Here is a 22,970-nt window from a genome sequence, read left to right on the forward strand (position 1 = left end):
GAGCATAGTGTTCACACTTGACACTTTATCCTTCCACTAAGGCGCCCAGACCCTGATACAGTACAGAACTAGTTACAGTAGTTGAAAAGTAACCACTGGCTTCTACGTATGGTTGTTATAATTGTCCTAAGACTTTCCTGAAGATACTAAGCATTGCCTACGGACATTGTTACTGTTACACACACTTGCCCGCCACACTTTTCAGCAACTTGCTGAAATCCCTGCACTAGTTAAAAAGAGCTCCCCGGAGGAATCACAGCTCGTTAATAACCACATTTGAATGAAGGTTTCTTAATTTCCCGAAGATCATTAATGCCCCAAATTGTAATCATTCCTAGGGTCTCAAATCCACGTCAGACTTGAAAAATAGCAAATTCAAAGGGAGACACAGCTTCACATTTGGAGTTAGACCACTGTGGGTCTGCAGAGACAGACCTTCACAGTCGAAGGGCACAGACCCTCCTGGGTGGATCTATTCGTCTTACCTTTCCATTCTTGCTGTGGACCCGAGAAGCAATCAAAGTAAATGGGAAGCTCGAAGAGGGAACTGAAAGAGTGAGCAGACCTGACACTGCAAGCGAGCAAACCCACACCACATAGCTTACTAAGAGGCGTTAGGAGACAACAGGCAGCCAAGAAGATTTCAAACGTCTAGTTAAAAACAGCCTGAAAAAAGTACGTGAGAAGGCAATCCACAGCATTAAGCACGGGCACACGGACAGCGGGAGGGGGGGCGGCGGGAACGGGCAAACGGACAGCGGGAGGGTGGCGGGTTAACGGGCACACGGACAGCAGGAGGGGGGCGGGAACGGGCACACGGACAGCAGGAGGGGGGCGGGAACGGTATAAAAAAATAGTGAAAATGCCGATTACCTGCAAGGATACTGAAATTGCGCAGCCCACTCCTGCTCGGAGTAGGGAGCATGACGTGGACAAAAAGCGAAAAATTCTCAGGAACACCCACAAATCTGCTCCGGCAATGACGGACAGATGTCTGTTCCAATGGCTAGCCTCCATTTATGGAGCTAGCCAATGGAACAGAGTAGCGGAACAAAGCCACACGGTGTAAGACATAAGATTTCGCCTGCGCGAAAGGCTGCTGCGCAGCTTTCGACAGGCGAAACCTAAAAATGTCTTCATTTCTCCATGATTTTCCTCTTTGCCTGTGTGCTGCATTCTACATCACATATACAAAGTGGAAAATGACGTAAACCATAGTTTTTGTGCAGGAAGGGACTCCTTACTGCATATAACACTATGCTGACCACAATCCAGACTGCCTGGCACCATGGAGTGGAGTGGTGTGGCTCACTGGTTAGAGGTGGCAGACCCGGAAGCAGAGAACGGCCCGGGACCAGGGTTAATTTCCTGACGTGGCAGGGTCGTGTTCCAGGGTCAGCGGACTCGATAATTCTCGCCTCGGTGCCTACTCAAACCAGGGATCACACTCGGCAACTCTGGGCATTAGCTTGCCTCATCTCTACAATGGCCCCTCACATTCTCCGGGGATGCCTGGTTTCACCTTGGAGATACCCAGTAGGGACCATCTCACAGGGATAGCCAGGGTGGGTTCCCCAGAGGTCTACAGTGCCACGACGCCTCAGGGCAGCAGTGCGCTTTACAAGACCACATACATTACATTACATGGCGCAGGGTGCCTATGCTGGCGGCACAAAATGAACAGTGCAGGGAGAGAATAGAAGTTTGCCACTTCTTAGGAGATATGGCTCAGTTCTGCTCTCTCTCGTTCAGTCAATGCACCACAACAACTTAACTTTTTCACTGTGTGTGTGACCGCCTGGATTCCATCCCAAACGGTCGCTCCCCCACGCTCCCTTGCTCAATAGATTTGCAGCACCTACAACGCAGCTGAAGCCCCTTGCACCTACAGACCTACAGACTGCGCCTGGTATTGTAGCGCCAAACAGATAAACCGCGCTTTGAAGATATTGCTGGTGTAGCGTTTTGGATACTTTGTGTCACTCATTTTACCGCGCTTTGTGCTTGTAGCGCTGTGATTTCAACAGCGAGTATTGTAGCTGCATTGGATACTTTGTGTCACTCATTTTACCACGCTTTGTGCTTGTAGCGCTGTGATTTCAACAGCGAGTATTGTAGCTGCATTGGATACTTTGTGTCACTCATTTTACCGCGCTTTGTGCTTGTAGCGCTGTGATTACAACAGCGAGTATTGTAGCTGCTTAGGATACTTTTATACCAATCATTTACATCGCGCTTTGTGCTTTGCTTGGTTAATAGCGCTTTTAGTGGAGAATTAGTCTGCTGTACCTAGGAGCCTTAGACTGCTTGCTGGCGTGCATTGTGCTGTGCCCTCGCAGTTTTCACTTTCGTTTCTGCCCTCCATTTTGGTGTTGTGATATCCCCTGACCCGCCTCCACGATCCCGCCTCCCAGCTGACCCTCCCACGCTCCGCCCCCTCCACCATCCATTTATGGCCAATGTCCCCACGCGCAGCGTCCACGCGCCCCATTCGCGCCGAAGGTGCGCCAAAGGTAAGCCCGTCTACACCCGTCCGCGCCTGGACCGCGCCCAGCGCCAGACCCCCTGGCCCCCGCATTGCCCAGCCCTCCCGCATTACCTACGATGCCACCACCCTCCTAGCCCTTAACCCCGGCCGCTCCCCCAACTGCGTCCAAGCCGCTCCTGGACACACCCATGGACCTTTCTCATGCTACTCCTGCAAATTCATCGGCACCGTCAACAACTCCGCTACGACCACACCACAGATTCCCGACCCCAACCACCTACAATGCATCTTGCTCAACACCCGATCGGTCCACAGGCACGCCATTGACCTATGGAATCTACTAGACACCATCTCTCCGGACGTCGCCTTCCTAACAGAAACATGGATGAACGCCTCCTCCGCCCCAGACATCACCATTGCCATCCCAGAAGATTATAAGATCATACACAAGGACCGTACCGGCCACACAGGAGGAGGAATCGCTATCGTCCATAAGAAATCCATCCACATCTCAACCAGCTCAGACGTCAATCTCGCCAAGTCTGAACACCTTCACTTCCAGATCCACATCGACCCCAAGACCACACTCAGAGGCACCCTCCTTTACAGGCCACCAAGACCCCGCGCACAATTTAGTGAGGACATCACGGACTTCATCACCCCACACGCGCTCCCCTCCAAAGATTACATCCTTCTGGGAGACCTCAATTTTCACCTTGAAAAGAACAACGACCGCAACTCCACCACCCTTTTGGACAACCTCGCCAACCTCGGACTTAAACAACTGGTCACTTCCCCCACCCACATCGCAGGTCACACCCTCGACCCTATCTTCACCTCCAGCAATCATGTCTCCTTCAGCCACACTACGGCTCTCCTCTGGACTGACCACAGCTGCGTTCACTTCACCTACAACAAGCCCAAACCCAACAACCACCCCCTACCAACTCTGCAAAGAAACTGGAACAAAATCACCATCGACCAGATCTCCTCATCGCTTCTTCTAAACCCCCAACTCACTCCTCAAACCCCAACCAAGCCGCCACCAACCTCACCCTATGGTTATCCAACAGCGCCGACATCCTAGGACCACTGAAAAAACGACAAAGCAAACTTGGCAGCAAGAAGGCCTCATGGTTCAACGATGATCTTAAGAAATCCAAGAAACTCTGCCGCTCCCTTGAGAAGGCCTGGAAAAAAGACCCAACCACCAGCACCAAGGACGCCTTCAAAAACGCCACCCGCATACACCACCAACTGATCCGAAAGGCCAAGAAAACCGCCTTCAAGGACCGACTAGATAACAACGCCCACAACAGCAAGGAACTTTTCAACATCGTCAAGGAATTTACCAATCCCTCGGCCAACTCTAATGACATCACCCCCTCTCAAGCCCTCTGCGACTCCCTAGCTTCATTCTTCCACAATAAAATTGCAGACATCCACAACAGCTTCGACAACCAACCCGGAGACCAACCCACCCAAACATCTGCTGGACCTTCACCCCCCTCGAACATCCTTAATGACTGGAACCCAATCTCCACTGAGGACACCATCCGCCTGATGAACTCCATCCACTCAGGATCCCCCACAGACCCTTGCCCTCACCACATCTTCAACAAAGCAGACTCCATCATAGCACCGCACCTCCGAGACGTCATCAACTGCTCCTTCAACTCCGCCACCTTCCCGGAAAGCTGGAAACACGCTGAACTCAGCGCCCTTCTGAAAAAACCCACAGCGGACCCCACTGAACTCAAAAATTACCGCCCCATCTCGCTCCTTCCATTCCCGGCCAAAGTCATCGAAAAAGCTGTCAACAACCAGCTCGCCGCCTTCCTCGAAGCCAACAAATCCCTCGACTCCTCACAGTCCGGCTTCCGAGCAAAACACAGCACTGAGACCGCCCTCATCGCAGCAACAGACGACATTCGAACTCTTCTGGACAATGGAGACACAGTCGCCCTCATCCTCCTCGACCTCTCCGCAGCCTTCGACACAGTGGAGATGCAGGGAGGCTGACCTTGGGTGCTGGAGCTGCGCAGGGTCGGGGCTTCTCGGACCCCAAAGCACTCACCAGTGGAGGACACGGTGGGCTTGCAGTAAAGATGTCGTGCAGTCTTGGCGATCGTCGGTCCCTCGAGGTCTCGTCGCACTCACGGTTCTCAGCTTGGCTGTAGAGGTGAGTAGAGGTCAGAGGTGCCAGGGAAGCCGGGTCTCGTCGAGCTGGGTCGTCGGATTCGTGATGAAGGACTTGCAGCAGACCGCAGGGTTCTTTAGGATGGTGCCCGCTTGATGCAGGGTGACTACTCCTTAGCCACAAGGGAGAATCTTGAAGAAGAAATCGTGAAGTCCTTTCGAAGAAAGTGGTATCTTGATTCCAAAGATGATCTAATTTGAACAGGGGGCCCGCTCCTATCTTTATACTAAAAAAGGGGGCTGACCCGGTGACTAGGTCCTGCCTATGGGTGGGACCAGGAGGGGGGTGGTTACACCCCTCTCCCCTGCCGGACTTCCCCAGGCCAGGGGCTGGTGTGCCCCTGGAACTGGTTCTGACTGGCCTATGCGTAGTGAGCACCGGGGTGCCACTCAGCAGTCACCTTCCTGAAAAGCCCTGCCTACCCAGGATACACAAAACCATGTCTGGGACGGTGCTAGCACCGCCCCGGACAGGAAACCCTTTGTCCAGGCCTCCCTCGCTGGAAGGACTCCCAGCAGCAGGAGGTCAGACTCGTGTCTGTGGTGGCAGCATCCATTTTGTGGAGCTGAGGCTTCAGTTAACTTTAACCGGGGTTCACAGTTACATACATGTCGTGTCCCTCTAGAAGGGTGGAATGCTAACCCCGTCGGCAGAATTGGCGAGGGGTTAGTATTCCAATTCGTATGACACCTTACTCGACATGTTTTGATAAAGCAATACCAAAGATAGGATTTAACCGCGAGGATTATAATGCACTTAAGAGTATATGGTATGCGATATCATGGAACAGCTATTAGGACTTGGTTCCGCAAGCTGCAGGCAGGCTCAGCTCATGCCAGAGCACCATCTCACACGATTCCAAGCACTCTGCCTTCAGGATTGTCAAGGCCTGCCATAGGAGTGACTGATAGGAATCTGTGTGTCCATTTTAGGGTTAGGTATAGGTATACTACACCTACAGCAAAGGGTGATTACACGACTTTGCCCCAGCTGTCATGCAGCCAGTTGTGTCAAATTTAGGAGGCCAGCCAGGGGTGGCATAATACATGCTGCAGCCCCTGGCAGCCCTGGGTACACCTATGCCCTGAGTTACAGGGTCTGATAAGGTGGCCCAGTACCAATTGGTAGATGCACCTAGGGTACATGAGGTAATTTAGAAAGAGAACAGCCAGGCTGTGGGTCTGATTGGCAGGCCCACAGCCAGAGAAAGTCGTAAACCAGTGAAACAAAAGCAAAAAAATCTGGGTGATCATAGGATTGCAGACCCTACTCTTCTACATGCCCCCCCCCCCAAACTTTGGGACAATAAGCTAACCTTGACCAGGTGAGTCTTCTTGTTCTAAGTGGAAATATCTGGAGAGCCCATTGGCATTACCATGATCAGTACCAGGTCTATGTTCCACTGTAAAGTCCATCCCCTGTAGGGAAATGGACCACCTAAGCAGTTTGGGGTTTTCACCCTTCATCTGATTTAGCCACAAGAGGGGCTTATGGTCGGTCTGAATCTTGAAGTGAGTGCCAAACAAGTATGGCCTCAGCTTCTTCAGGGCCCAAACCACAGCAAAGGCCTCCCTCTCAATAGCTGACCAATTCTTCTCTCTGGGGGTCAGCCTTCTGCTTATAAAAGCAATGGGCTGATCCTGACCATCAAAATTCAGTTGAGAAAGAACAGCTCCCACACCCAATTCAGAAGCATCTGTTTGGACAATGAATGGTTTGGAGTAGTCTGGACTCTTAAGGATAGGTGCTGTGCACATGGCCTGCTTTAGGTCATCGAATGCTTTTTGACAGCCTGCTGTCCACTGAACCTTTTTTGGCATTTTCTTACTTGTCAGTTCATTTAATGGTGTCACAATGGAACCATAGTTCCTGACAAACTTTCTGTAGTATCCAGTCAGGCCCAAGAAAGCTCGAACCTGAGTCTGGGTGGTTGGAGGAGCCCAGTCCCTGATTGACTGTATTTTGCTCTCCAGTGGCTGAACCTGGCCTCCACCTACAAGGTGGCCCAGGTATACAACCTGTGTCTGCCCTATCTGGCACTTGGTGGCCTTGATAGTGAGGCCTGCTGCTTGCAGAGCCTCCAACACTTTCCTCAGGTGGACCAGGTGATCCTCCCAGGTGGAGCTAAAGACAGCAATATCATCTAGATATGCTGCACAGAAGTCATCCAGCCCAGTAAGGACTTGATTCACCAACCTTTGGAAGGTGGCAGGTGCATTTTTCAGACCAAAGGGCATTACCACAAATTGATAATGCCCACCAGGGGTTGAAAATGCTGTCTTGGGCTTGGCATCCTCAGCTAACCTGATTTGCCAATACCCAGCTGTTAAGTCAAATGTACTTAAGTAGTTGGCAGAAGCCAATCTATCTATAAGTTCATCTGCCCTTGGTATTGGATGGGCATCAGTCTTAGTGACTGCATTGAGACCCCTGTAGTCTACGCAAAACCTCATCTCTCTCTTACCATCTTGGGTGTGAGGCTTTGGCACTAGAACTACTGGACTAGCACCAGGGCTATCTGAGGGTTCAATGACTCCCAATTCCAACATTTTCTGCACTTCAGTTTTTATGCAGTCTCTAACATGATCAGGCTGCCTGTAGATTTTACTCTTGACTGGCAGGCTGTCACCAGTGTCAACCTCATGGGTGCACCAATTGGTCTGACTGGGTGTCAGAGAGAACATATGTCTGAAAGACTGAAGAACCTGTTTACAGTCTTTCTGCTGATGTTCAGAGAGGCTGCCACAAAAGACAACACCATCTACTGACCCATCATCAGGATTCTGAGTGAGCAGGTCTGGGAGAGGGTCACTCTCTTCCTCCTGTCCCTCATCTATGGCCATGAGCAAGCTCATGTCCTTCCTGTCGACATATGCTTTGAGCCTGTTGACATGGAGTACCCTGTGGGGACTCCTGGGAGTACCAAGGTCCACCAGGTAGGTGACCTCTCCCTTTTGCTCAAGAATTGTGTGGGGCCCGACCATTTGTCTTTGAGTGCTGCTGGGGCCACTGGCTCCAACACCCACACCTTCTGTCCAGGCTGGTAAACAGTCAGGACAGCCTTTTGGTCATGCCAAGCTTTTTGAAGTTCTTGACTGGCCTTAAGGTTTTCAGATGCCTTCTCCATATACTCAGCCATCCTGGAGCGGAGACCAAGTACATAGTCCATTATGTTGGTTGCAGGCTTTTTGAGAGGTCTCTCCCATCCTTCCTTCACCAAACACAAGGGGCCTCTTACAGGATGCCCATACAAACGTTCAAAAGGGCTGTAGCCAACCCCCTTTTGTGGGACCTCTCTGTAAGCAAACAGAAGGCAGGGCATCAGGACATCCCATCTACGCCTGAGGGTTTCAGGTAGTCCATGAATCATCCCTTTTAGGGTCCTGTTGAACCTTTCAACAAGCCCATTGCATTGTGGGTGATAGGGTGTAGTGAATTTGTAATTGACACCACACTCCTTCCACATAGCAGTTAAGTAGCTTGACATGAAGTTTGCACCTCTGTCAGAGACAACCTCCTTAGGGAAGCCCACTCTGGAGAACACTCCAACTAGGGCCCTTGCCACCACAGGTGCTGTGGTGGTCCTAAGTGGAATAGCTTCAGGATACCTGGTGGCATGATCCACTACCACCAGTATAAACTTGTGCCCTGATGCTGTCTGGGGTTCCATTGGACCAACAATGTCAATCCCCACTCTTTCAAAGGGCACCCCCACCACAGGCATTGGTATAAGGGGGGCCTTTGTTGTGCCACCTGACTTACCACTGGCTTGGCAAGTGACACAGGAGCGACAAAACTCCTTGGTATCCTCATTCATGTGAGGCCAGTGAAAGTGTGAGACAAGCCTGTCCCAAGTCTTTGTCTGGCCTAAGTGACCTGCTAAGGGAATCTCATGGGCCAAGGTAAGTAGGAAACCTCTCTGAGACAAGGGTACAACCAGCCTCCTGGTCATGCCAGGCTTGGGGTCTCTTGACTCAGTGTACAGGAGTCCATCTTCCCAGTATACCTTGTGGGTACCTGTGGCGTTCCCAGCAGCCTCAGCAGCAGCCTGCTGTCTGAGGGGGTCAAGAGAAGGGCAGTCTAACTGGTCCTTCCCCAGGTCTTCCCTTGAGGGTCCCCCTGAACCCAAGAATTCAACTTGATCAAGTTCAAACTCTCTAGGCTCAGTTTCCCTCAATTCCTGTAGGTCAGCCTCCTCTGAGACTTGATCCACAACCTGGGGCAAGGGGGAAGGCACAGCCTTAACCCTACTGCTCTTTTTCTTGGAAGGTGTCTGGTCCATTGTTCCAGGATCCAGCACCTGTTCAGTGGGGCATTTTCTGGCCTGTGACCTGGTCACAGCAAACACATGTGCTGGCAAGCCTAACATTTCTAGATGAGTCCTCTGCTCCACTTCTGACCATTGTGATGACTCCAAATCATTGCCCAACAAACAATCCACTGGGAGGTCTGAACTAACTACAACCTTCTTTTGGCCAGTTACCCCTCCCCAGGAGAAAGCTACAATTGCCATACTGTGATTGGTAGTGACATTGCTTGCATTGGTCACCAGGAATTCTGTACCTGGCATGATCTGTCCAGGGTCCACAAAGCTAGGTGTCACCATTGTGACACTGGCACAAGTGTCCCTATAGGCCTGAGCCATTTTTGGTTTAATGAAAGGTGTCTGTCTGTATTTGCCCAAAGTATTGGGACTGATGTCAGGGGACATATCCATATCCCCTGTACTGACAAGGACAGCCTGAGTAAGGGTGCCAACTAAGTTGTCACTCCCCTCAGAACCCAGGGTTAACCCTACTAAACCCTTGGGAGGTGCACTACCACTGCTGGCTGTACTAGGGGGCACAGGTGCCTTAGGGGCTGCAGTGGCAGGAGTCTGCCCTCCTCCTTTCTTGGTGCACTCACTAAACCAGTGAGTTTTACTTTTACAGTATTGGCACCACCTTTTAGATTGGCCTTCTTTCTTCTTTTGGGGAGCCTGACCCCCACCCTCTTTGGGTTGTTGGGGACCTGTCGAAGACTTCTGGTCATTTTGTTCCCCTTTAGAATCTTTACCCTTCTGGTCTGCTTTCTTCTGACCACCTTGATTCTGGCCCTGGTTCTGTTTAACTCTTGTTCTAACCCATCTGTCTGCCTTCTTTCCCAATTCTTGGGGAGAGGTCAGATCTGAGTCAACAAGATGCTGATGCAACAACTGGTTCTGACAATTGTTTAAAATTTGTTCTCTCATCATCAAATTGTACAATCCTTTATAATCAGTAACCTTACTGCCCAGCAACCAGCCCTCAAAAGCCTTAGTGGCACAATCTACAAAGTCAGCCCAATCTTGAGACTGAGTTTTCTGGGTATCCCTGAACAGCACCCTGTACTGCTCAGTGGTTAGGCCAAACCCATCAACCAGTGCATTTTTCAAGACTTGGTAATCATTAGCATCCTCTACCCTTGTGGTGAGGAGCTTGTCTCTTCCTTTACCTTCAAAGGAGAGCCACAAGATAGCTGCCCACTGACTTGGGGGAACACCTTGCACAGTGCAGGCCCTCTCCAAAGCAGTAATCCATTTGTGGATGTCATCCCCTTGTTTAAAGGGGGGCACTATCTTACCAAGGTGTTTTGTATCAAAACTCCTTTCCCTATTGCTAGGTACAATGCTGCCACCAGTGGGGACTGCCCCACTCAATTGTTGCTCTCTAGCAAAGGCAAGCCTTTCTTTGGCCAGGGCAAGTTCTTCCCTTTCAATCCTCAGATTGGCTGCCTTTTCCTTAGCTACATACATTCTCCTCTGGGGAGATGTCATTCCCCTCTGCGAGGAACGTTGAGAGCCATTGGTATGAAGGGATCTGCCAGAGTCTCTGGATAGAGACCTAGCTCGTCCATTCCCAATGTTAAGCTGACCTGAGAGTGGCCCCAGGGCTCCCCTAGAATCCATCTCATGTCTGCTTAAGTTGGTCCTGGTTAGTCTAACGACTTCTACCTGTCCCTGATCTGCCTCACCCCCAGATCCCAAGTCATCATCCTCATCATCAGCATCATCTGCTTCCTGAAGGGGATGGTCCTGGCTCTCAAAGGGTCCCTGTAGGGAGGGCATGTTGCCTTCTGAAGTAGAAGGGTCTGGGTTACCAGCCCTCCTTGCATCATAAGTCTCTAAGAGACCAATCAGAAAAGCAGTTGTGGGGTTAGACCCCTGCTTAATCTTCCTAGAGGTACATACTTGTCGTAACTCATGGAAGCTAAGCACAGTATATCTTGAAGGGATGACCTGTGGAGGGTCAACTGACACAAGGGGAGACTCAGCATTTCCACCTTTGTCTGACATACTGTTTCTAGTGTGGTGTAAGTGATGCACCTACCTACACTATGTGTTACCTACTGATCCCTTGCTAGAGTTGCAGCCAAGGTGTGCTAAGCCTTGAGGAGCTACAACAGCTGGTTCAGTAGAACTCAGAGTATTCTAAGTTTTAGTTATATGTACCTAACAGTACTTTATGTGATCTTTCAACAAGATATTCTTAGGATACGTGTGGTAAAACAACAGCAAGCTCAAATCCCAACCGCTGCTCACCAATGTGAGAAGGTGGCCTGATATGCAGTGGTCACTATTCTAGTGAACACTATGTATCAGTCCAGCAACCCTTATTGATGATTGGTTGTAAGTCAACCTTATAGACCAGCTATCCTAGTAGCATGGATACGAGCAGTCTAAGGCTAAAGACTCGAGAGGGCGTGTTAAGCCAGCTGTTTACCACACATATACCCCTTGAACACCAAGTGAAAGGACACCACACAAGTGTTATGAAAATAAACAGTTATTTATTAAAGATCACAACAGCCCTGTACTCTTTATGAGGACAGGGTACTAAGCACAAACCAAAACTCTTACAAAAATACTTAAGTTAGCACAGTATATACAAAAAAAAAGCCCGAGGGGCACGGAAAACCATTTACTCTGAAAGTGGAATGTGAAATTCCTAGCAGGTAAGTACAGTTCTAATAGCTTTTGGAATCGCTAGGACTTAACTAGGGAATCGTTAGATTACTTCTAGGAGGCCTAGGGGACTCGGGTGCAGTGTGTGCACTCTCACGCGAGATGCGGACAAAAGTCTATGGTAGCTAGGAAGTAGAAAGTTAGTGTTCTCTGGCGAACCCGACCTGGTAGGGAGAAAACGAAAGTAGATTCTGACCCTTGGATAGTGAGGCTATGCTGGGGCACCGAAATGCCGAAGTTACCTAGCCCAGGGGCTGCAGCTGCATAGGTCTGAAAAGACGTCGGGAATCCTCGTAGACGGACCAGGAGCCGGAAGAAAAGATGCTGGCCGGTGACCAGTGAAGAAAGTTCAGTTGGATCCAAGCATGGATCTCGAAGATAGATGACACCTGAAAGCAGAGGGGACCAAGTTCGAGACTACTAGCCAGTAGTCAGGGGGCACCAGGAGGGCACCGGATGGTAGCCACCTCGACAAGGTGAGTGGGTGACGCTGGAGCTCGAAGATCTCACGGACCAGGAGGCGTTGTCGGCGACCAGGATGGAGGATCGAGCTGTCCCACGAAGATAGAAGCTGTCGGCCTCGCTGGACCCAGGATTGGGCAACAAAGCCTTGGCAAATTCAAGCCCACGTGGTGGACTCAAAATGGCGTCTGGAGTGGACCAGGAGGGTCCGGGGTGCCTCTCTTCAAGAAGGAAGCAAGGGCCAGTCTGGAGAAACCAGACCAGCAGTTGTGAAGTCGTCGGGCGTCGTTCAGAAGGCCACAAGCCAGCCGGCTAGTAGCCAAACAACGCGGTGCACAGCAAACAGCAGAAGGGCCCCACGCAGATCGTGGAGATGCAGGGAGGTTGACCTTGGGTGCTGGAGCTGCGCAGGGTCGGGGCTTCTCGGACCCCAAAGCACTCACCAGTGGAGGACACGGTGGGCTTGCAGTAAAGATGTCGTGCAGTCTTGGCAATCGTCGGTCCCTCGAGGTCTCGTCGCACTCACGGTTCTCAGCTTGGCTGTAGAGGTGAGTAGAGGTCAGAGGTGCCAGGGAAGCCGGGTCTCGTCGAGCTGGGTCGTCGGATTCGTGATGAAGGACTTGCAGCAGACCGCAGGGTTCTTTAGGATGGTGCCCGCTTGATGCAGGGTGACTACTCCTTACCCACAAGGGAGAATCTTGAAGAAGAAATCGTGAAGTCCTTTCGAAGAAAGTGGTATCTTGATTCCAAAGATGATCTAATTTGAACAGGGGGCCCGCTCCTATCTTTATACTAAAAAAGGGGGCTGACCCGGTGACTAGGTCCTGCCTATGGGTGGGACCAGGAGGGGGGTGGTTACACCCCTCTCCCCTGCCGGACTTCCCCAGGCCAGGGGCTGGTGTGCCCCTGGAACTGGTTCTGACTGGCCTATGCGTAGTGAGCACCGGGGTGCCACTCAGCAGTCACCTTCCTGAAAAGCCCTGCCTACCCAGGATACACAAAACCATGTCTGGGACGGTGCTAGCACCGCCCCGGACAGGAAACCCTTTGTCCAGGCCTCCCTCGCTGGAAGGACTCCCAGCAGCAGGAGGTCAGACTCGTGTCTGTGGTGGCAGCATCCATTTTGTGGAGCTGAGGCTTCAGTTAACTTTAACCGGGGTTCACAGTTACATACATGTTGTGTCCCTCTAGAAGGGTGGAATGCTAACCCCGTCGCCAGAATTGGCGAGGGGTTAGTATTCCAATTCGTATGACACCTTACTCGACATGTTTTGATAAAGAAATACCAAAGATAGCATTTAACCGCGAGGATTATAATGCACTTAAGAGTATATGGTATGCGATATCATGGAACAGCTATTAGGACTTGGTTCCGCAAGCTGCAGACAGGCTCAGCTCATGCCAGAGCACCATCTCACACGATTCCAAGCACTCTGCCTTCAGGATTGTCAAGGCCTGCCATAGGAGTGACTGATAGGAATCTGTGTGTCCATTTTAGGGTTAGGTATAGGTATACTACACCTACAGCAAAGGGTGATTACACGACTTTGCCCCAGCTGTCATGCAGCCAGTTGTGTCAAATTTAGGAGGCCAGCCAGGGGTGGCATAATACATGCTGCAGCCCCTGGCAGCCCTGGGTACACCTATGCCCTGAGTTACAGGGTCTGATAAGGTGGCCCAGTACCAATTGGTAGATGCACCTAGGGTACATGAGGTAATTTAGAAAGAGAACAGCCAGGCTGTGGGTCTGATTGGCAGGCCCACATCCAGAGAAAGTCGTAAACCAGTGAAACAAAAGCAAAAAAATCTGGGTGATCATAGGATTGCAGACCCTACTCTCCTACATCTATCCTCCTACCTGCAGTGAACTGTTTCATGCTCATGGGAAGGTTTACAGGTGTTTTCCTGCTGATTCAGGGCTGGTTCACTGCAGCTTCCCACCTTTTCTGCATTAGAATATTTAAAGGTAAACTACACTTCCTTAAAGTGGCATGTGCAGGACGTCTTGTGTGATGGAGCTTCTAACCAGTTGTCATGTAAACACATGCAGGCCCCTAGCACCCCTCCTTTACAGCCCTCGGTACAGTGTGGTTGCTGCTATGTCTTACTTGCTGGCCTGCTTGTCCGCCTTTTTCTGATTAATGACCTTATCTGAATACATTCAGTTACCTTCTCTGGGCTCTGTGAGCTTCCCCTGAGACCCTATAAGAGCAGGATACATGGTGTTCTGCAGTAGGTGATGGGGCAGGCAGCCTGACACCCCCAATGCACAGCAGTCCAGGATGGTTGGTCATTATAAATGCTTTGTCAGCAGTGCCCGGATTCTGTCTGTTGACATTGTGGGCACAGGGAACCCTTAAAATTGTAAACCCAGAAATATCACCTCAGCAGCACGCCCACGGGTTGCTGAATTGGAGATGGTGTCAAACCTCAATTTCATGAGGCAACGTCTCCCCGAAATAAGGCACCATACAGTCTATCAAAAATACAGTCAATGAAGAGCAGACTCAATAATTGAGTTATAAGACAGGACTCGAAATGTTAAAGATTTTCTACAAAATTCAAAATGTGCGGTACCAAAATGGTAAATGCAGATTCATGCAGCCGTTGCCATGAAGACTCTCAATAAATCGGCCATTACAGGCTAATGTGCAAAATCCCAAAAATTCTGCATCCTGAATAAGCACCAAAATTGATAAGAAATTTGGCAGCATCCCTAGCACATCGGAAAGCCTTCAGAGAGGTCTCTGACAAGGCTGCCCGGGGGCTCCGTAGGGGACCCTCCAACAGGGCCGCCGCCTTAGTGCCACAGGAAGGCACAGTGGTTGGCGTCCCAGGCGCCCTGGGTGACAGACCAAAAGGGTCTGTCGGCCGCATCACTTCCGGTCGTGGGAGGGGGGCAGGGGTACAAAAATCTGTCCCCCTCCCACTGGGCAGTCTCTTGATCGCTGCCTGTCTCGCTGTCTCCCGCCCTACCGCTTACCATGTGGATGGTCAGGAAAGGGGTACGGGGAAGGGGAAAATCTGACTTATTGTTTTGTGTTTCAGGAGGCGTTACAGGGTGATCCAGAGTCTGCAAGGTACAGAAGGGTACTATACTGCAGCAGCACAAGAAGGGTGCTCAGCCAAAGATACCCAGGGATGTCTTAGCGTGTCCCCTGGAAGAACTACGGCGCCCCGTTAGTCTTACGGGCGGTTGTGGGCCTGATTAACCGGGGGCTGCCTGGAATGCTCCGCCCACCTTTGGCGGGTGTGAGCAAGGGAGTGGACTGGCAGTCCACGGATGGGAGGTGTGGCCCCTTCCGAGTATTGGGAATCACCGTTTGGCGATGGCTACGGTGCAATTTGGCTCATCAGGCGGGCAGGTGGCATAGAGGCGGCCTGCCCTGGGATCACCCGTAAGATAACTCACCGTGTTGGCATATTGGTTGTGCAAATAAACCTGCAACAAATTTCCCCACTAAGAAGGTGTCATGTGGTTTATTTATGTATGTTGCTGTATGAGAAATGATGAATGTTGCTGATATTGGCACTATGGCTCAGTGCCAAATTTGAGGGTTTATGTACAGTTTTCTTGCATAGGAAAATATTTGCTTCTGCAAAATCATCATGGTGTGAGCAAAAGAAGTAGACTGTTAGCAAATCAGGGAGCAGCTGTAATCAGGACTGGGAGCTGCACAGCCATGCGGGCTCCTGGCACACACGGGCCTGTGCATGTGGAGACTGCCTGCCTCTCCGTTGCTGCACAGCACTCGTATATAAGGGGGTGCCTTTCACTGAGCCAGGCTGTCTGGGGTGAAATCCTTTGAGGGCAAGCAGGTGTGCCGTGTTTAGGGACACTGCACAGGGACATTTGTCGTTAAATGTTCCACGAGGCTCATACACCTGTTCTACCAATCAGCACTGCGGCACACAAGCTAAAGGACGTATGACCTGCATGACCGTGCAGTCATACATTGCTGGCAGAGGTGGGCGGGCCAGTATGAGACGGACACACTCTGCGTCCAGTGGCTGAGGGGGGCTGGCCCTCTGCTTCCTTTCTCAGTACAGATACCCCCCTGGGGTGTGTCAGGAATGCTGCACACATTGTTATTTGTTTATTTATTTTATGGGTTTTTATATAGCACGGACTTTACCGGAAGGTGTCAGAGCGCTTCACAACAGGAACAGTAGTGAAACATGAGGAAAAATTACAAGTGCGCATGTTACAAAAGCAAACGTTACGTTACGTGAGGCAATAGTGACAATTGTGCATGTATCAAGAGCAAACAAAGTACAAGAGGATGCAAACGATAAGTTACAAGAGGAAAAAGTGACATGTGCAGGTTACAAAAGCGTACAAAGTACAAGTAGAGGTATAATACTGCACTAAATGGCAGACACTCAAAACACACGAACAAACGTCACGTTACATGAGGCAATGGTGCCAATTTTGCATGTTTCAAAAGCAAACAAAATGGAATTATTTTTTTTGTTCTCCCATGTAATTGCTTTAAAATGCTGTGTGATGTAATGGGCCGTTGGTTGTGTAGTATCTCGTGTTATTGCATCTGGAATCTATATGTGATGAAGCATGGAATGGAAACTGTGGTAAAGTCTGGCTTCTGTTTTCATTGTGCCCAGTTTAGCAATCTGGGGCCTCATTTATGAGGCCGTGCGTCACTTTTACGCCGCTGGTGCGTCACTTTTTGTGACGCAAAACATGCCTCCTGTTGCGCACTATTTACAAAGTGACTCATCTAAGCAGATGCGTCACTTTGTAAACCCCTGCGCTACATTATACCTGCATCAGGTATAATGTATGCAGAGGGGGCGCTCCCCTGCAAAAAGCCTCGTAATAGTGACGCAGTGAAATATATGAGATTTCACTGCGTCACTTTTAGGACGCCGTTGCGTCAAAATCTTGCGCCTGCCTCACAGCAGGTGTAAGACTGACGCAAGCCCTTTCACATGGGTATTTCCCCATGTGAAAGGACGCATTGCTGGAGTTGCGTCACTTTTGTGACACACTCCAGCAATGCGTCACTTTTGCGCTTACAGATACGTCAGAAATATTGACGTATCTGTAATTCCTTGCGCAATGATGCGTCATATTGTAAATATGACGCATCATTGGGGTCGCAAGGAGGTCGCAATGAAAAGTGACGCATCGCTGTTTTCTCGCAGCGATGCGTCACTTTTCATAAATGAGGCCCCTGGACTCTGGACCCAGCCAGGTGGGACCTAATGATTATTAAAGGTTTACAATATTTCAATGTAAACCGCATTGCAGGTCGTGGCTAATTACGAGCCTTCCTCGTGGGAAAAACCTTCCGGAATTCATCGCTTGAAGAGTTAAGTAAGTGTTGTGCACGCGCAGCCCTCGTGGGACGAGATAAATCACTTCGGTGCCTGGAACAGCTGAGTGCAGCAAGGGTGCGGGAAGGCAGACAACAGTGCACTAACGTTACTGGTGCGGGTTCCTTCATTTCTGATTGTTAACTGCGGAGACGGAGTATATCTGATCGGGCCTTGCACTTTTTTGTACGTGAATCTGTAATGCTCTTAAATGTGCATCTTAATGAAGAGCAGCGTCGGTGCACAGCACAGAGCAGGGTGTGTTTCTAGTGAGTGAGTCACTGTGCAGTCAGGCGGGACCGTCTGTACATCCTGCTCACTGTCTCCGAGACGTCCGGACTCACAAGAGCCTCTGCTGGTGACTCCGCCCAGTGGAACACAATGTACACACATTCCACCTCCACGTGTGCTGTGTACCTGCTTTATATGCACTGACGTGTCACGTGAGCCATCAGGTGGCTCCATAGCTCAGGGGTTAGAGCACTGGTCTTGTAAACCAGGGGTCGCGAGTTCAAATCTCGCTGGGGCCTCGCATCAGTATTTTCTATTCCAATTCCAGAATTTGGTTCAACGGCATAAAATGAATATTTTCAGTGACGTTTCTTGTTGTATTTACCAGTGCGACAAAGAGAAAACTCCTCTCACACACCAGCCCTCTGTCAGGTGACCCCACGACCACAACCTGCAGTTTCCACGAGTTCCTAAAGCTCCAAGGAGCCAAGAGATGGGTGGAAGCTGGAGATAAAACACAACACACATCACAATCACACACAAAGCAACACAACCTAACAAGCACAGCTTGAGCACAGGATCTTTGTTTCACACTGCCATAGCTGCTAAGGTTACATATAGATTGCTACGAGAGACATTTTCGTAATTTCAGTGACATTTTGAGTGACATTTCAACGACTACGAGTGACACTTTCTCGCAAGCAAAATCAAGCAATTAAGACACGGGACACATATCATAAGTTATATCAGTTTGACTCTGCACATGTTTAACATGTCGCAGATGTTGTACAAATGAATCCGAAGAAGGGCAAGTATTCTGCGATTACTAAGTATTTTTTTTTTTTTTAAGTGACACCATGGCTATTACCAGTAAATGACCATCGCACAAAATAAATGACAAGTTATTTTTTGAGGTGCAAACTGAACTCATGTTCGTTGCTTTTTTTCGCAGTTTTATATAGCGTGCATTGGAGCTCTTTACATGAGCACCAGTCAGATTAGTGAAGGTCAGATTTGGTTTTAGGAACAGGAAGTTTAAGTCATTTGTGAATATTTACACGATGTTGAGCCAATGCTCAGTCTTCAACCTGGTTCCTAAGCTCTAAAGTCCGCAGCTCTAGTGGTAATACCACATGCTCTCCAATGTCTTGTGTTTGATTTAATGGCCTACAATGTTGCTCCAGCTGTAACAGGAATGTAGTTTGCATATAGGTACACATGAGAACTGACATGCTTTGTCCTCCAATCTCACAGCCAGTAGAAAACACGCCATGCAGAATAAAAACAGTGCTCACTGTCCCATGAAGTGAATGCTTGTTTTCTGGTGTCCCCTTTTTAGGTCTCGGCCTGCGAAAGACTGCGCAGACATGCGCAGTCGAGCTGGCGAGATTTAATGGTATAGGGTATTTTCTACTAGCGAGGTTAAGCCCCGCCCCTCTTCATTATTGGCTGGCGTCCTAAACAGTGGCCAGCCATTGGAGAAGAGGTCCTAGCGAAGTTCTTCTTTCTCTTTAAGCCCAGTCCTTTTCAGACTGGGTTCCTTGACTTACGTTTGTGGTAAAAGCTTTCTTATTTTCTTTATGGGTTCAGAAGGCCCCATAAAGAAGATAAGAAACCTTTAAAGTCAGCAGGAAGTCCGGGAGCCCAGTCTGGAAAGGACGGGGCTAAAAGAGAAACGTTTACGCAAGTGCTTGTTTTTTTCTATCCTTTGGTGGCCGGCGGGGCCACAACGGTGGCTTCAGGAACTGCATAGATCCTAATTTATTTGACCTGATGCCCATTCCTCTCATTGCTTCCACTGAAACCACCATGAGATGCTTGAACACTTCCCCACTGCCTCATAGAACGATGGGATAGGATTGGACAAAGTCTGTGCACAGTTGCTCTATAACCAGCAGAATGGAACCACTGGGCGCTCTGCCCATGCGCACTTTATAGTGGGAAAAAGGTTTAGAACTACAAGTTCCAGCATCCTTTACGCTTTAGGCTGAAACCAGTAGTGGCACAAAGCAAGCTCAAGGCAGCAGCGGTGATTCTGCGGGGGCGAGCAAACTGGGGGCGTTCTAACCCAGGCCTGAGACAGCTGGGGGTCTGACTGCAGCCGTCTCAGATGAGACAGACCCGGGAGGCTGCGGGCAGCCGGGCTCTGCCTGCAGAGTCTTTAAACCGCACATATCCTCGTGCTTGGCCAGGATGACAGGCGAGTCCGTCCACTCTACATAGAATTCCTGCCCCCCCCCATAGTGACCGCCAGATCTTTCCACTTACAAACCCTCGCTTAATGTGTCAGGAGCATTGAGACAAGACTACATGTCCCATAATGCACTGGTTTGTTAACTGAAGGAGGGGTGGGGAAAAGGTGCAACTTGTCCTCTCTTAACCCCAGAGCGCACGTCCTAAAAAAGGTGGGGGCTCACCAAGGGGGGGGGGGGCAGAAGGCGCGTGACATCACCGGGAGGGGGTCCTACACCTTGTAACCCCCAAGGTCGTATGTAACACCTTTTTATTTTGATGTACACACACCCAATTTATCGTCAATGTAGAATGTGTAGGTGCGATGTAAAGTGCTGATGGCCTGCGTTGGGATGAGTAGTGCCACGAGCCACCCTAAGGCAGGGTGTCAGAGCGCTTTTTGTGTGGCTGTGTGTGTGGCTCTGTGTGTGTGGCTCTGTGTGTGTGTGTGGCTCTGTGTGTGTGTGTGTTGCTCAGTGTGTGCGTGGCGTAGTGTGTGTGTGTCTAGCTCTGTGTGTGTGTGTCTGGCTCTGTGTGTGTGTGTCTGGCTCTGTGTGTGTCTGTGTGTGTGTGGCTCTGTGTGTGTGTGTGGCTCTGTGTGTGTGGCTCTGTCTGTGTGTGTGTGGCTCTGTGTGTGTGTGGGTGCAAATGCAATAGGTCTCGCATTTGCAAGAGATTAAGCTGTTGGCATTATAAATGACAATGCCATTTATTTATCTGTTTTCAAAACCAACACATAAATAAAAATATTGTAATTTATGTTGGACCTGGGCCTCTTGGCAGGGTCATCCCTAAACTTTTTGCCTTCCTCCAATACTCTCCCTGACCTATTTTGTTTGGTTTAATGACTCTGGGCACTTTACCCCTGCTGACCAGTGCTAAAGTGCATATGCTCTCCCTACTGTAAACTGTACATGTGATTGATGTCCATGATTGGTTCATTGGATTTACTGTTAGTCCCTAGTAGAGTGCACCAGGAGTGCCAGGGCTTGTAACTGCCAATACTGCTAGTGGGCCTACAGCGCTGGTTGCGCCACCCACCGAAGCAGCCGTAAAATGTGTCTAGGGTCTGCCATTGCAGAACCTGCGTGCAGTCGCGTACTGTCATGCTGGCTGGGCAAGTGCACCCACTTGCCAGCCCCTAAACCTTCCCTTAACTTCATATTAGTCACCCCTATGGTAGGCCTGCGGGCAGGGTGCATTGTAAGTGTAGGGTAGGACAAGCCCTGATGTGTGTGGCATGTCCTAGTAGTGAATGACAACCCAATTCGTTTTTCACTATTGTAAGGCTACCCGTTCCCTTCTAGGCCAGAATGGGCTGCTGGAATTATTACACTCTATAATCCCAGCAGGCTCAGGGAGCATGGTAGAGAGTCATGTTTAGAATGCCTGAACTCAGAATATTAAAATACTTCTTTTAGTAAAGTGTATTTTAATATCCTGGGTTTGCAAATGCTACTTTTAGAAAGTTAGCATTTGCTTGTCTAACCATTTCAGCCCGCCTCTGCTCTTGTGTGTATCTGACTGTCTGGGTGTGTGAGTGACAGGGCTGGGAGTTGACAGGTGGTGAATAGCAGGATGACACCTTAGTGGGAGGTGGGAGTTTCCCCTGAATGATGCATCAGGATGTGCTCTGCCTCCACAATGCTGGCTCCGCCCCCCTGGGGAGCGTCTGATGACTCAGCCTGCACCTGGCCCAGGAAGGACCGAAGCTTGTCAACAAAGTGCGCAAGCTGCCCCTGTCTTCACAATGCCGGCTCCGCCCCCCTGGGGAGCGGCTGATGGGCCTGCCCTCACACTGAATGCAGAAGCAGAAGTACCCACCACAAGTGCTCAGGGACTGAGAACAGTTATGCAAAGGCCCCCCTGGCCTGTAAGAACAAAAGAAACTGGGTATAAAAGTAGGAGCCCTGCTCCTTGTAAATTAGATCCTAATTGTGCTACAGAAGAAACTCTGCCCGAAGAGAAGGACCTGGAAGGACAAGGAGGAGTGCTGTCTCTGGCCTGTGTCTGGTGCCTTGCTGCAGAAGGAGAGGAAAAGAAGAGACTACAAGAGACTTTTGCTTTTTGAACTTTGTGCCAAACTCTGCTGAAAGATCTCCAAGGGCTTGCCTGTGAACTTGCCCCCTGACCAGCGCCCCAGGAACAGTAGGCGCTACCCCCTGACAGAGGAACCACTGCGAGACGCTGTCTCCCCTCTGCACGCCTCCCCAGGAAAAGCGGAGCGCGCTGTGACCATCGCGCTCTTCAGCAACGCTCTGGGAGCTGCCCTCCCTCTGAACAAAGTGACTGCCGCCTGCCTGGCCCAGAAGCATCGTAAAGATCAGCCCAGCTGATCCGAGCACCGTGACTGACCCCGAGCTGCAGCTCGCACCGTGAAGAGAGGTGGCGCCCAGTGCCTGCTTGCCCCCTTCGTGTCGTGTGCCCCTGAACGCGCCGCCGCTGTCCGAGAAACAGCTGTTGCGTGGGGTGCCTGAACGTCGCCTGGATCAATAGAGGCCTGCGCCGAGGAGCGCTGTCCCCTAAGTGTGCCCTCCTGATCAGGAAACCCCGAGGCGCTGGCCCCGTGCAACCCGGCCCGCACAGCAACGTCGACCCACGAGCCAGAGCCGAGCCGCCGCTCGCTCCAAGCATCGGATGGAAGACAACGCGACGCGGACTGCCGCACTGACCTGCACCTCACCAAGTCTCCCACAAGGTACTGTTTCTTTCCCGCTGCCTCGCCCAGCCCTCGGAGCTGCGTACGGAGCGCTCCCAGGGCCCCCGCTCTCTCCCCCCGTCAGCCGCGCACAGCCGCGTAGCCCGCCCGGAGAGGCCGGCGCTGACTCCCCGGCCGCCGCTCCCGCCAGAAGCGTGAGAGTGGGCAGACCGGGCCCGTTTTGTTATCACGGAGTAACCAAGGGGCGCAGAGAGGCCCGCGGATCGCTGGGGGAATCCTGGTTGTTCATCAGGACAGAGAAAAGTACTGTGAGAAGCCTGAGATCCCCGTTCTTGGGGGAAATAAGCTGAATAAGAACTGTTTTGACACGCTAACACAG

General features: G+C 50.6%; 1 protein-coding gene and 1 non-coding gene across 2 annotated transcripts in view; one reads left to right on the forward strand and one right to left on the reverse strand.

The window, feature by feature from the left end:
* The window catches only part of LOC147700655 (killer cell lectin-like receptor subfamily F member 1), a 181,294-nt gene that overhangs the window by 28,824 nt on the left and 129,500 nt on the right, over nt 1-22,970 (reverse strand). The gene's annotated exons all lie outside the window — the stretch shown is intronic.
* On the forward strand, nt 17,927-17,999 carry TRNAT-UGU (transfer RNA threonine (anticodon UGU)). Its single transcript has one exon. It is a non-coding gene; the product is annotated as a tRNA-Thr (tRNA).

This window comes from Lissotriton vulgaris, chromosome 7, assembly GCF_964263255.1.
Source record: "Lissotriton vulgaris chromosome 7, aLisVul1.2, whole genome shotgun sequence".
NCBI classification, from domain to species: Eukaryota; Metazoa; Chordata; class Amphibia; order Caudata; family Salamandridae; genus Lissotriton; species Lissotriton vulgaris.